The sequence below is a fragment of the Scyliorhinus canicula genome, chromosome 3, assembly GCF_902713615.1.
Source record: "Scyliorhinus canicula chromosome 3, sScyCan1.1, whole genome shotgun sequence".
NCBI classification, from domain to species: domain Eukaryota; kingdom Metazoa; phylum Chordata; class Chondrichthyes; order Carcharhiniformes; family Scyliorhinidae; genus Scyliorhinus; species Scyliorhinus canicula.
Window position 1 is genome coordinate 166,611,411 of NC_052148.1, and position 13,831 is coordinate 166,625,241.

Below are 13,831 nucleotides of genomic sequence, written 5' to 3' on the forward strand. Positions count from 1 at the left end.
TGAGCTTTTGGCTCTACTTTAGTCTCAGCAGGGTTCGGTAAATTTTCTCATTTGGTATTTACAAGTATGAAGAGCAGCATTGTAAAGTTTAAAGGACCCCTCGCCTTGCCCAAAATATTTGGTAAGCACGCAGAAAAATACGTTCAGCAGAGGCCTCGCTGAGAAAATGTTATATCGCTTGGCTGCAACTTCAAACCCATCTACCTCATCCGTCACAAACTATCGTGACTCTTTTCACAAACACCAACTGAATCACCATTTATCCCACTCTATTGCAATGCGATAAATGTCAAGCCCAACAACAGTTATTGTTGCATTGGGGATTGCATTCTTTGCCCAGTTTTCCTCCCCCCCTTTTCTTTCCTCTTCTTCTGAAGCGGGCTGATTCATACTGGGTGTGACTCCCCAGTCACCAGCAGCCCTCGAGGACTTTGTCCAAGTGACAGTAAATATCGGCAGGCTGTTTGACCACTGGCAGGACCACTTTCAACCCTGAGTTTGTGCTCACCTGAATTCCACACATACTTTCCAGCAGGTAGGATAAGGGGCAGGAACTGTAGATAATTTGTTTTCCATCACCTTCCCTAGGGACATTGGTGCCAGAATGTCTCCCCACCCAAAGACAATTCCAGCTGAGACCCGCTCAGCAGCCACAGACAAACAATGAACTAATGTGACAACTGTTCTACAAAGAACAAAGGAAAGTACAGCACAGGAACAGGCCCTTCGGCCCTCCAAGCCTGTGCCAACCATGCTGCCCGACTAAACTACAATCTTCTACACTTCCTGCGTCCGTATCCCTCTATTCCCATCCTATTCATGTATTTGTCAAGATGCCCCTTAAATGTCACTATCGTCCCTGCTTCCACCACCTCCTCCGGCAGCGAGTTCCAGGCACCCACTACCCTCTGTGTAAAAAAAAAAACAACTTGCCTCGTACATCTACTCTAAACCTTGCCCCTCGCATCTTAAACCTATGCCCCCTAGTAATTGACCCCTCTCCCCTGGGGAAAAGCCTCTGACGATCCACTCTGTCTATGCCCCTCATAATTTTGTAGACCTCTATCAGGTTCTGTTCTATATGAACAAGAATCTCAGTACAAGGGGAGGTTACCACGAAGGCAGAGGGAGGAAAGGGCAGGGAGTTGATTTTTTAAAAATCTACTGGTGGTAAATCCAACTTCCTGTTGGCTACACAGACCTCTCTGAAATATCTCTTTTAAAAGCCATATCTGTTAAAATTGATTTAAAAAGTGAGATTTCTCAATCATAAGTACAAACCACACCAGCAACATAAACATAAACAGAATGCTGTCTCAGTCACATGGACCACAGGGGCAGTTAAGTTAATGTGTTCTCTGTTCTGATCTCTCCCTACCTTTCGCTGCTTCTTTCTTTTATTCTGAATTTCTTTTTGTCTCTTCACGGCATTTTTAAGTGCACGATTTATAACATTAGAACTGTAGCTCCATATATTTTTAATAGAGAATGTTCAGTATTACTATAAATGCTGGAATATCCTAGTCTTTGGGGTATCTCTTGTCTTTTGTCATTCTCCCAAGACCACGAATTAGGAACGTTTCCAAGGACTGAGAATTGAGCTAGATTTTACATGAGGTTCTTCGTCTTAGTTACAGCTCAGCTGAACTCGCAGACTGCAGACACATCAACTCCAGTTAAGACGGCTTTATTTTTCCAAGCTTGGTCCACGTACGTGGGAGAGTGATCTGGATAAATGCCAAAATCACTCTGCTTGACACTGGTACAGACACCCCAAATATACAGCTTTCCAAAAATCAATAGCCTACCCCAGTTGCACTTGAGCCAATTCTTGGAGCTGTCAATTTTATATTGACCAGCAAAATTTACTTTAAGCAAAATGATGACTGTGATCAGCTCACATTGTATATCTTGTGTTGCCCTATTATGTATTCTCATGTATTTTCTTGAATTTTGTTTAATTCCCTTTTCTTCCATGTACTGAATGATCTGTTGAGCTGCTTGCAGAAAAATACTTTTCACTGTACCTCGGTACACGTGACAATAAACAAATCCAATCCAATCCAATCATGATTTAACCCCATCCTTTCGCCTGTTGTTTATCAGGACACTGTATCCGTTATAAAGTTGTTTTTCGTCCATTCCCATCTTTCTTATCGCAGTCAGTTCCTGCCCACCACATTGTTCATTTAGGGGCAGGATGCCAAAGTTGGTTCCTTTTTATACCATGGATTGCGTAAGATTGCTGGATTCTCTGGTTGCCGACAACGAAATCACGATTGGCGATTGGCATTAGAATCAAAGTTCCTGACCAAATTGGGGGCGGCGGCGCTTTCGGAGAGTACGCCGCACCACATACCGACGGCCTCAGGACATTGCGTGAGGCCCACCCCTCGATGCTCCACCCCGACCGGCCGAGTTCCTGACAGCATGGGTCTCACATGGTCTCACCCGTTGCGAACTCGGCGTGGTGGCTGTGGACTCAGTCCAGCCCCGCTACAGTTGGGGGAGGGCCGATCCATGGGCAGTGGGGGGACATCATCAGGGGCTGGGAGCAATGAAGGGATGGTGGTCTGTGATGCACGAGCCGGTCAAAGGGGGCGCACTATTTCGCGGGCAGGGTCCGCGAGTGGCCTCCACCATGTAGCATGGCAGGGCTGCTGCAGGTCGCTGAGGTGCGCATGCACAGCCACGGACCCAGCAATTCTCCGGGCTGTATCGGCAGCTAGAGCCGAGTGCCCTACGCTGCCAGCATGCTATCCCCCAGCAAAACGGGGAATCGCTGGCCGAATTATGCATTTTCTTCTGCCGTAAAACACCACCGTTCCGACGCTGCGTGGGGACATAGCCCCAGAATCAGAGAATCCAGCCCAGGATGTTGGTGGCACTGATAAGAACTGCTTACTGAGCTGTCTGTGTTATTGCTGACCCCACTATTATGTCTAATCCTGTTGGTCTCAAAAACTTGGGCAAGTTAGCTATCTTAAATCCCATCATGCATATGGCCACTGCTTCAAGTTAGCTAGCTTAAATCCCATCATGCATTTGGCCACTGCTTGTAGCAAGAGTTTGAATGCTTATTACAGCTATGTCTTAAAAATACATATTTAATGATTACTGGGTATACTTTCTATGATTAGTCTCAATCCTTAATAAACTAATTTATGTGGAATTAGTCTAGTGTTGTCCTAGCTATTCAGTTTTAAGGGGTCTCATCTGAGGACACTCCTCTACACACGGTGTTTGGAATTTTCAGCATATTGCAGGCTAATGGATAGAAATACATTGGCCTGAATTTTTTTACCTGTGGGGCACGCGTATTCGACAGGCCCTGGAGCGGGCGCGAAAAGTGCTTCAGGCCACGATTGGCCCCGGAGCACGAGTTCACACTGTCCAATTAACCAGCCAGCTGGAGTGAAACACATGCTGTGAAAGGCTGAGGACTGCTGGGGAGGGGGGGGAAAGGGGCAGGCACCGAGTATGGTGACGGTGCTGCCGGGCATTTCCGGCCAGCACCCTGAAGGCTAACAGCTGCCTCAAGGTAAGCAGTATTGTTTCTAATGGCATTTTCGCCAAAGAAATACTGCAAACTCTCTATCGTGCAAAATCAACAACTGGCAGCATAACCCATCAGCCATCAACTTTCAAATATTTATTTTAAATTCATCCCAGAATTTTATCCCACCCTGGATCATCAATAGTGAATCATGAACGCCGTCTGGCCGATTGGCCCATGCGTAGAAACCCACGGGCCACTTAAAATCAGGATCAATTGGACACTTCTAGAAAAAAAAATCTTTATTGTCACAAGTAGGCTGTTTCAAGTGTCAGCAGCCATGCTTCCGATCTCGCACGTGCCCCTCCAACCAAAGGATTGCACGATGGCACCATGACATTTGGACACGCTCCCAATATCTTCACGTGCAATTTCATGTGAAATAAGGTGGGTTGCACACCATCCCTCCCAAACTCCATAAAATTCTGGCCATAGTCTCCTGTGTGGTCACTTGGTCAACTAAATAAATATGAACTGCTAAGGAGATGAACATATCAAACTGAACCAAACAAGAGTTTGATGCATTATGTTCTAAGCATCTCGTAAAGAATTCACTGAAGTGTGGAGACATTTGAGGAGGTAAGCAGCATCTTCATGAAAAGTTGCTTGGGAAGTCTTCCATTTGGTGAGAAAAGAACCGAATGAAGTAATGATGAATTTGGTTCAATTTACATCATTGCTTTGTGTTTGTAAACGAGCCAAATAAAAAAAGCTTTGACAAATGCTTCCTCAATAAGACAGTATTTCACAAGGCCTGTGTCTATCTGTCCATCCTTCTTTCAAATATTAACATTGATCAATATAAATCTAGCAGCAGGGGTTTGGGTGCGCTGAGAAACAAGTGAGAAATGCATAAAACGTTTCCATATGTTTGGGGTTGGAAATGGATGGGCTCAGAACTAGCTACTAGAACATAGAACATACAGTGCAGAAGGAGGCTATTCGGCCCATCGAGTTTGCACCGACCCACTTAAGCCCTCACTTCCTCCCTATCCCTGTAACCCAATAACCCCACCTAACCTTTTTGGACACTAAGGGCAATTTAGCATGGCCAATCCACCTAACCTGCACATCTTTGGACTGTGGGAGGAAACCGGAGCACCCGGAGGAGCACCAGCAGGGAATCGAACCTGGGACCCTGGCACTGTGAGGCCACAGTGCTAGCCACTTGTGTTACCGTGCTGCTAACTGTAGCCCCCTTATTGATTTCCTCTTTCTTACTTTCTTTCATTTAGTTTTTAAACCCCTCTTTACCTAGCCCACCGTTTTCCAGCCCAGATGTCTGATCTAATCCTCTGCAGTTAATCTGACATTGAGGAGAGAAACAGCAGCCACTGATCACGCTCCTGCACCTTTTTTTCTTGCCTTTCCCTGCATCTATCAAGAGGGGCCGTAGATTTCATAAACCTTAATGACGCTGTTCGCAAGAGCAACTAACTACATGAGGAATTGTGAATGTGAACCTATGATCTCTAGCAATGTGCTCTGTCACTGGACTGCCTTTCATTAGCAGTAATATAATCATACTCTGGTTTTACACCACCGTCCATGAGCTATCTTATCTCTTGAATTCCACCCTGACATTGATCCTATTTACACTCATACATGACTGACTTGAATTATTGATTTAACTTCCATTAAAGTGACATCATTTCATTTTAACCTGACCAGCTGAAGAGCTGGTTTCTAATATAAAATTATATATGTTTTAAATAATTGATCTGTGAAAGAATCTTCAGTGATATTCAGGATCAGTGTGCACACGCAGGGTTCTGTCTCTCTCACACACACTCACTCTCACAAACACTCGGGGTGCGATCTATTGGCCGCGTTGTGTAACGGATGTGCAGCACGGCGGGTAAAGGCCGAGAGAAATCTCCCGTGGACTTCCCGGCAGCCAGTACGCCTCGTGAGATCTGTCCAGACCTCGCGAGGTGTCGTAATCAGGTTCTGCCCACAATGGGTGTGACCAAGCCTTGTGCATTGAAGTCAGTTTTAAACCCACTTAGGAATGCTCATCCGGGATCTACCGGGCTCCCGGAATGTAACGGCCTCCCCAGGGAGTCCCCAGCCAGGTGCCGTTCAGTACTGGTCCGCACAAACGTGGACTAGGCGGAATGGTACCCGGGGTATCTCCCCGGCCATTGGAGGCCCATTAGTTGGTCAAGAACAGGTCAGGGTGGCACCGCGGCCCACCCCCTAGAACACGGGCACCTTGGCATTGCCAGGCTGGCATCTTGGCACTGCCATATTGGCACTGTAACAGAGTGCCCAGGTGTCAGGATGGCACTGCCAAGGGCCAGGGTGTGGGACAGCCATGTCCATGAAAGGAGGGTGGAAGCGGGTATGAAGGGGCCTCTGGATTATTGGGGGGGGGGGGTCCTGGAAGTGGGGTGCCAGAAAGGGGGCACAGGAAGGCCTAAAAAGAGGGCCCTAAGCGACCCTATAGCAGAGTGTTATCACTTGGAGGGAGGGGGTAAATACCCATGTATGTGGTGGGTGACATTGCCCATGGGTGGGGGATGTGGAGGACCCACAAGCCCTCTTAGAAATCAGGGCACCCTTCAAAATGGTGCCCCATCTCTGAGGAGGCGGTATGGCCAGTGAGTTCCGCTCCCCAGTGATGAAAATAATTAAGTGTGGGCTTGACCAGGGAGAAACCCCCAGGGCCTTAAAAAGTGACTGAGGACAGCGTTTGTCGTCCACACTTGCCTGGTGACCGGAAATACCCGTCCAAGGTCAACGCACCTTTACATGATCCCTGTCCTATCTGTGGCAATCTTACAGTGGCCGTGGCCACAAAATCCAGCCCGAAGTGTGGTTAGATAACGGTAGGGAACTCGCCGACAGAGCTGGCAGGAAACTCCCAGCAAAATCTGCCACAACTGACTGATGGAACCATCAATTCACCAGACACGTGTTTTCCGATATGAATATAGGCTTTAATCTACTTACTACAGAGCCAGCCTGTTACCCGTTGATGAACTCTCGGTGAACTGCAGGCTGACTCTGGACAAGGGTATTTATACAGCAGCACAAGGGGGAGGAGTCATGGGCGGAGCCATGGGTGGAGCCCTGTACAAGCTCCTGAGCATTCCCAGAGCTACTCCCCCTAGTGGTCAGATAACGCTACTGCGCTTACAAAGATACAGTGTGAATTACCATGTTACATTCACCACATTCACCCCCTGCAAAAAACATCAAGTCCGGCGGGGGTGGTGGTTTACAAAGTCAGTCTGTCCAGTGGTCGAACTGTCCGCTGTGATCTGCGGAGCACCAGGGTTGCAGCCTCTTGCAGTGGCTGGATGGGTGTTGTGTGCTGGGGTACGATGGCGGACTCCAGGCAGGGTTGTATCCGAGCTTCATACTCTCCTGGTTCGACCGGGGACTGAGGGCTGGCCGGCGTGGGTGCGCGGAACTGGTGGAGCGAGCTCGTGGGCTCGGGAGCGCAGGGGGCGGCAGCATGGGGTGTAGGGTGTGAGGTCCTTCTGTGGGGGTAGAGGGGGCGCTGGATCCGGCGGGTGCCAGATCCCGGAGGGATACAGTGTCCTGACGGCCGTCAGGGAACTCGACAAATGCGTACTGGGGGTTGGAGTGGAGCAGGTGCACCTTTTCAACAAGGGGGTCCGTTTTGTGTGCCTTGATGTGTTTCTTCAGAAGTACTGGGCCTGGTGTCCTCAGCCATGCCGGAAGTGAGACCCCCGTGGTAGTGCCCCTGGAAAAAATGAAGAGCCTCGCGTGAGGGGTCTGATTGGTCGCTGTGCACAAAAGGGACCTAATAGTGTGGAGCGCGTCTGGGAGGACTTCCTGCCACTGGGAGACTTGGAGCTTTCTAGACTGGAGGGTCAGTAGGACGGCCTTCCAGACCGTCGCGTTCTCCCTCTCCACCTGCCCGTTCCCCCTGGGGTTGTAGCTGGTAGTCCTGCTCGAGGCAATGCCCTTGTCGAGCAGGTACTGACGCAGCTCATCACTCATGAAGGACGAGCCCCGGTCGCTGTGTACATAGCTGGGGAAACCAAACAGGGTGAAGATGCTATGCAAGGCCCTAATGACTGTGTGGGAGGTCATGTTGGGGCACGGGATAGCAAATAGGAAACTGGAGAACTCATCTACGACGTTTAGAAAGTAAACATTCTTGTTCGTTGAGGGGAGTGGCCCTTTGAAATCAATCGCGAGGCGTTCAAAGGGCCTAGAAGCCTTGACCAGGTGGGCCCTATCTGGTCTATAGAAGTGCGTTTTGCACTCCGCACAGATCGGGCAGTCCCTGGTGACCGCTTTTACCTCCTCGTTGGAAAAAGGCAGGTTTCGGGCTCTGATGTAGTGGGCGAGCCGGGTGACCCCCGGGTGGCAGAGGTCATTGTGGATGACTTTCAATCGGTCGATCTGCGCGCTGGCGCATGTCCCACGGGATAGGGCATCCGGAGGCTCGTTGAGCTTCCCGGGTCGATACTTAATATCGTAATTGTAGGTGGAGAGTTCGATCTTCCACCTCAGAATTTTGTCGTTTTTAATTTTGCCCCTTTGCGAGTTGTCAAACATGAAGGCAACCGATCTTTGGTCGGTGATGAGGGTGAACCTCCTATCTACGAGGTAGTGCCTCCAGTAACGAATAGCCTCCACAATGGCTTGTGCTTCTTTCTCGACTGAGGAGTGTCGGAGTTCTGAAGCGGAGAGGGTATGGGAGAAAAATGCGACTGGTCTCCCTGCCAGATTTAGTGTGGCTGCTAGAGCTACCTCTGAGGCGTCGCTCACAACCTGGAATGGAGTGGATTCATCCACCGCCCGCATGACCGCTTTGGCGATGTCCTCCTTGATGCCGTCGAAGGCCTGGCGTGCCTCGGCTGACAGGGGAAATCGTGTGGTCCTAAAGAGTGGGCGGGCTTTGTCCGCATATTGAGGGACCCACTGGGCATAGTAGGAGAAGAAGCCCAAGCACCGTTTGAGGGCCTTGGGGCAATGGGGGAGGGGGAGTTCTAAGAGGGGGCGCATACGGTCCAGGTCTGGGCCCAGGACTCCGTTTTCCACGACATAGCCGAGGATGGCTAGTCTGGTTGTGCGGAAAACGCATTTCTCCTTGTTATACGTAAGATTCAGTTTCTGTGCCGTCTGGAGAAAATGGTGGAGGTTGGCGTCGTGGTCCTGCTGGTCATAGCGGCAGATGGTGACATTGTCCAAGTACGGAAACGTGGCCCGCAGCCCGTACTGGTCCACCATTCGGTCCATCGCTCATTGGAACACCGAGACCCCATTAGTGACGCCGAAAGGGACCCGGAGGAAATGGAAGAGGCGGCCATAGGCCTCGAATGCCGTGTAGTGGCGGTCCTCTGGGCGGATTGGGAGCTGGTGGTATGCAGACTTCAGATCCACCGTGGAAAAGAGCCGGTACTGGGCGATCTGGTTTACCATGTCTGCAATCCTGGGGAGGGGATACGCGTCGAGGAGCGTAAATCTATTTATGGTCTGACTATAGTTGACAACCATGCGGAATTTTTCACCGGTCTTAACGACCACCACCTGAGCTCTCCAGGGTCTATTGCTGGCCTCTATAATCCCCTCACTGAGAAGCCTTCGGACCTCTGTTCTGATAAATACCCTATCCTGCAGGCTGTACCGCCTGCTACAAGTGGCTACGGGTTTACAGTCCTTTGTGAGATTGGCGAAGAGAGGAGGGGGGGATTCGCAGCGTAGCGAGGCTGCAGGTTGTGAGTGGGGGCAGGGGCCCGCCGAAGCTGAGGGTGAGGCTCTTAAGGTTACATTGAAAGTCTAGGCCTAATAAGAGTGGCGCGCAGAGGTCGGGCAAAATGTAGAGTTTGAATTTTGAGTAGCTAGCGCCTCGGATTGTGAGTGTCGCGGCGGTGCGTCCCTGGATCTGGACCGAATGGGAGCCTGAAGCGAGCGAGATAGTTTGCCGCACGGGGAAAACGGGGAGCGAACAGCGTTTTACCAGGTCTGGATGTATGAAGCTCTCAGTGCTCCCGGAGTCGAAGAGGCATGGCGTTTTGTACCCGTTGATTTGGACCTCTGTCATCGAATTTCGCAGATGCTTCGGGCATGATTGGTCCAGAGTGACTGCGCTGCGTTGCGGGTAGTCTGCGGCTCGATCAGCTGTGCTGGAGTGGCCCCGTGATGACTGCCTTCTGAGTTCATAGTCGTACTCTTCCGATGTGTTGTCCGAGCGTGGCGATGCAGGTCGGGCCCGTGGATCGCACGTAGCGGGCGGCGAGCAAGATGGTGTCAAAGATGGCGGCCCCCATGAGTCACACATGGCCGGCCGCGTGGTGGAGGTTCGCCAAGATGGCAGCCCCATGGATCGCACGTGGCGGGAGGGGGCGGAGTCGGGGCATTTGCTGCAGCACTTCGGGCCCCGCGGGCCTGCGGGTTGGAAGCTGGGGCACTTTTAGCAAGGCACACTCTTGCGTAGTGGCCTTTCTGCCCGCAGCTGCTGCAGGTCGCATTGCGGGCCGGGCAGTGCTGCCGCGGGTGCTGATTCTGGCCGCAGAAATGGCAGGCTGGGGCAGCATAGTGGCTGGCTGGAGCAGCATAGTGGCTGGCTGGAGCAGTATAGTGGCTGGCTGGAGCAGCATGGTGGCTGGGCGGCCGCGTAGCACAGGCCTGGGGAAGTCGCTGGTCGGGGGCCCATGATTCGGTCGCGGGGTCCGCGGGGAACGAGTTAAGGCTGCGGAAGGAGACCTCCATCGTGGTCGCAGCTTCCACAGTTATTTCTAAGTCTTGGACCCCCTTTTCCAGCAGTCGTTGCCGCACATAATTAGACCTGAGGCCCGCTACAAAAACATCGCGTACAGCAAGTTCTCTGTGTTCAGCCGCGGTAACCGCTTGATAATTACAGTCATTTGACAAATTATTGAGTTACCTTAAAAATTCGGCAAGTGATTCTGTAGGCCGCTGGCGGCGAGTCGTGAACACATGGTGTGCGTAAACTTCGTTAATGGGCCTTACATATATCTTATCGAGTACCGCTAGCGCTGCGGTATATGAACCGGCCGAGTTTAGTTGCGTAGAGATTCTGTGGCTCACCCTCGCGTGCAGTAGACTTAACTTCTGTTCCTCTGTCGTTTCGGCTGTGTTCGCTTCTGCCAGGTAGGCCTTAAAGCACCGCAGCCAGTGGGAGAAGATTTCTTTTGCCTCTGCATCCTGCGGGTCGAGTTCCAGGCGTCCAGGCTTGAGGGCCGATTCCATGATCGATCTTGACTGTTCTTAAGTAGATTAAATTGATGGAACCATCAATTCACCAGACACGTGTTTTCCAATATAGGCTTTAATCTACTTACTACAGAGCCAGCCTGTTACCCGTTGATGAACTCTCGGTGAACTGCAGGCTGACTCTGGACAAGGGTATTTATACAGCAGCACAAGGGGGAGGAGTCGTGGGCGGAGCCAAGGGTGGAGCCCTGTACAAGCTCCTGAGCATTCCCAGAGCTACTCCCCCTAGTGGCCGGATAACGCTACTGCGCTTACAAAGATACAGTGTGAATTACCATGTTACATTCACCACACTGACACTTAGAAACTTTTCTGTTCGACTGCACCCTCAGTTCATTCATTCACTTCACTCTCGCACTTGTTCACTTCGCTCTCTCATTGCCAGTTTTGTGTCTGTATATGGATTTGAAGGATATTGAAATTTCACACCCAAAATGATGCCATTGCCATCCTATGTGATTCTTCCGTGTGGTGTTCAACATGGAGAAGTACCAAGTAATCAGCTGAAGGAGGTCAGAAGGTGGTGATCTATAGTAGATTTCCATGCCCATGTCAGACCATGTAATGAGATTTCATGAAGTTTGAAGTCAATGGGTGGAATTTAACAGAAAAATTTCAAAGTTCAAAGTTCATTTGTGGCGGGTTTTTCAGGGAGTTTCCTGTCGGCTCTGCCAACACGTTACTCAACTAATTGAGAACAAAGTCCCAGAGCGAGCACATTTAGCTGCATGTTTCCCAGCGCACGCAGAGCCGAGAAACATATGGCTATTAAATGCGACACGTGTTGCACAAGGGTCCTCAGAGGGGAACATGCGGTCGAGGCCAACATAGCCCCATTTTGTACACACGGCGGCACCGCTGACCAAAACTCCCCAGTGTAGTGAGAGACCTCTGAGGCTCCCAAAGTGACTCCTGACATACTTATCCTTATTGTAGGTCAGGTTAAGGAGTTTTGCGGTACGGAGGAATTTGCGGAGGTTGGTGTTGTGGTCCTGTTGGTCGTGGCCGCAGATGGTGACATTGTCGAGACACGGGAAGGTTGCCCATAAACCGTGTTGGTCGACCATTCGGTCCATCTCCCTTTGGAAGACCAAGACCCCATTTGTGACACCGAAAGGAACCCTTAAAAAGTGGTAGTCGCCCATCCGCTTCGAACGCAGTGTACTTTCGGTCACTCGCGCGGATGGGGAGCTGGTGGTAGGCGGACTTAAAGTCCACCGTGGAAAAAAACCTTGTACTGCGCGATCCTGTTAACCAGGTCGGAGATACGTGGGAGAGGATACGCGTCCAGCTGCGTAAATCTGTTGATGGTCTGACTGTAGTCTATGACCATCCGATTTTTCTCCCCGGTCTTAACCACCAGCACTTGTGCTCGCCAGGGGCTGTTGCTAGCCTCGATAACCCCTTCCTTCAGAAGCCTTTGGACTTCGGACCTGATGAAGGTCCGGTCCTGGGCACTGTACCGTCTGCTCCTGGTGGCGATGGGTTTGCAATCCAGGGTGAGGTTTGCAAACAAGGATGGGGGATCGACCCTGAGGGACGCGAGGCTGCAGACATTAAGGGGGGGCATAGGGCCGCTGAATTTGAACGTTAAACTCTGGAGGTTGCACTGGAAATCTAACCCCAGGAGTGCTGCCGCGCAGGGGTGGGGAAGGACGAAGAGCTTATAGTGAGGTCCGCTATGCAGCACCCTGTGATCTGGACCGAGTGCGAACCGGAGGCCAGAGCGATTCTTTGTTTCACCGGGTAAACGGGAATTGCGCAGCGTCTTACCGTGGCAGGGTGGACGAAACTCTCTGTGCTTCCAGAGTCCAGCAGGCAGCTCGTCTCGTGGCTGTTGAGAAGGATCTTCGTGGTTGCCGTGGACAGCGTGCGGGGCTGCGACTGATCCAATGTTACTGAGGCGAGTCATGGCAGGAACTCGGAGTCGTCATCTGACAGGGAGCAGTCGCCTGCGGGGTCCTCGGTGCTGATCCAAGATGGCGGCGCCCGTCGGCCGCACGTGGTATGGGGTGAACAAAATGGCGGCGCCCGGGGATCGCACGTGGAGTTGGGGGTCCAAAATGGCGGCGCCCGGGGATCGCACGTGGCAGCGGGGGCTGGGGGCAGCGAGGTCCACGGGCTGCACGGGGCCCCTAAGGAGCGCGGAGGGATGACCCGTGGTCACTGCTCGGGACTGCAGCGACCGCCTTGGACTGACAAATGGCCGCAAGGTTGCCCTTCTTGCCGCAGCCTTTACAGGTTGCGGTGCGGGCCGGGCAGCGCTGGCGGGGGTGCTTGGCCTGGCCGCAAAAGAAGCAGCGGGGACCCGTGGGTTTATCGGGGCACCCTGCGGCGCAGGCCTGAGGGGGGTCCAAGTCTGCGGAGGTGAGGGGGGTCGCGTTCCATGCTGCCCAGGGGGCCGCCGCGCGGTCGGGAGCGTCCGTGCGGGCATTGCAATTAGCGACATCTAGGGAGGAGGCGAGGGCCAGTGCTTCGGCGAGGCTTAAAGTTTATTTCTCTAAGAGTCTCTGACGGATCTGGGAAGATTGCATACCTGCAACGAAAGCGTCTCTGATTAAAAGATCGGTGTGCTCGGCCGCAGAAACTTGTGGGCAGGCGCAGTTTCTCCCCAGAACAAGGAGGGCCCGGTAGAATGCGTCTAAAGACTCACCAGGGAATAGCTGTCTCGTGGCCAGTAAGTGCTGAGCGTAGACCTGGTTTACCGGCTGGATGAAATGTCCTTTAAGTCCATAGCCGCGTCGTAGTCTGTCATGTCCTCTATGAGCGTGTACATGGCGGTGCCAACGCACGAATGGAGGATGTGCAGTTTTTGTTCCCTCGTCGGGGTGTTTTTGGCTGTGCTCAAGTAGCTATTGAAACAAGCCAGCCAGTGTTTAAATGCTGCTGTTGCATTTTCTGCGTGCGGGCTGAGTCGAAGGCACTCTGGCTTGATATGAAGCTCCATCCTTTAAAAACGTGTGCATTAAATTGATGCATAATCAATGGACACGAAACGTAGATGAGATCCAAACGATAGGCTTTAATCCGCAAGATGTGTGCCCGGCCGCAGAC

The 13,831-nt window shown here is 51.7% G+C and overlaps 1 protein-coding gene across 1 annotated transcript in view; it reads left to right on the forward strand.

Moving 5' to 3' along the window:
• si:ch73-234b20.5 (uncharacterized protein LOC449923 homolog) overlaps positions 1-13,831 on the forward strand; it is a 63,215-nt gene that overhangs the window by 661 nt on the left and 48,723 nt on the right. The window lies entirely within an intron of this gene.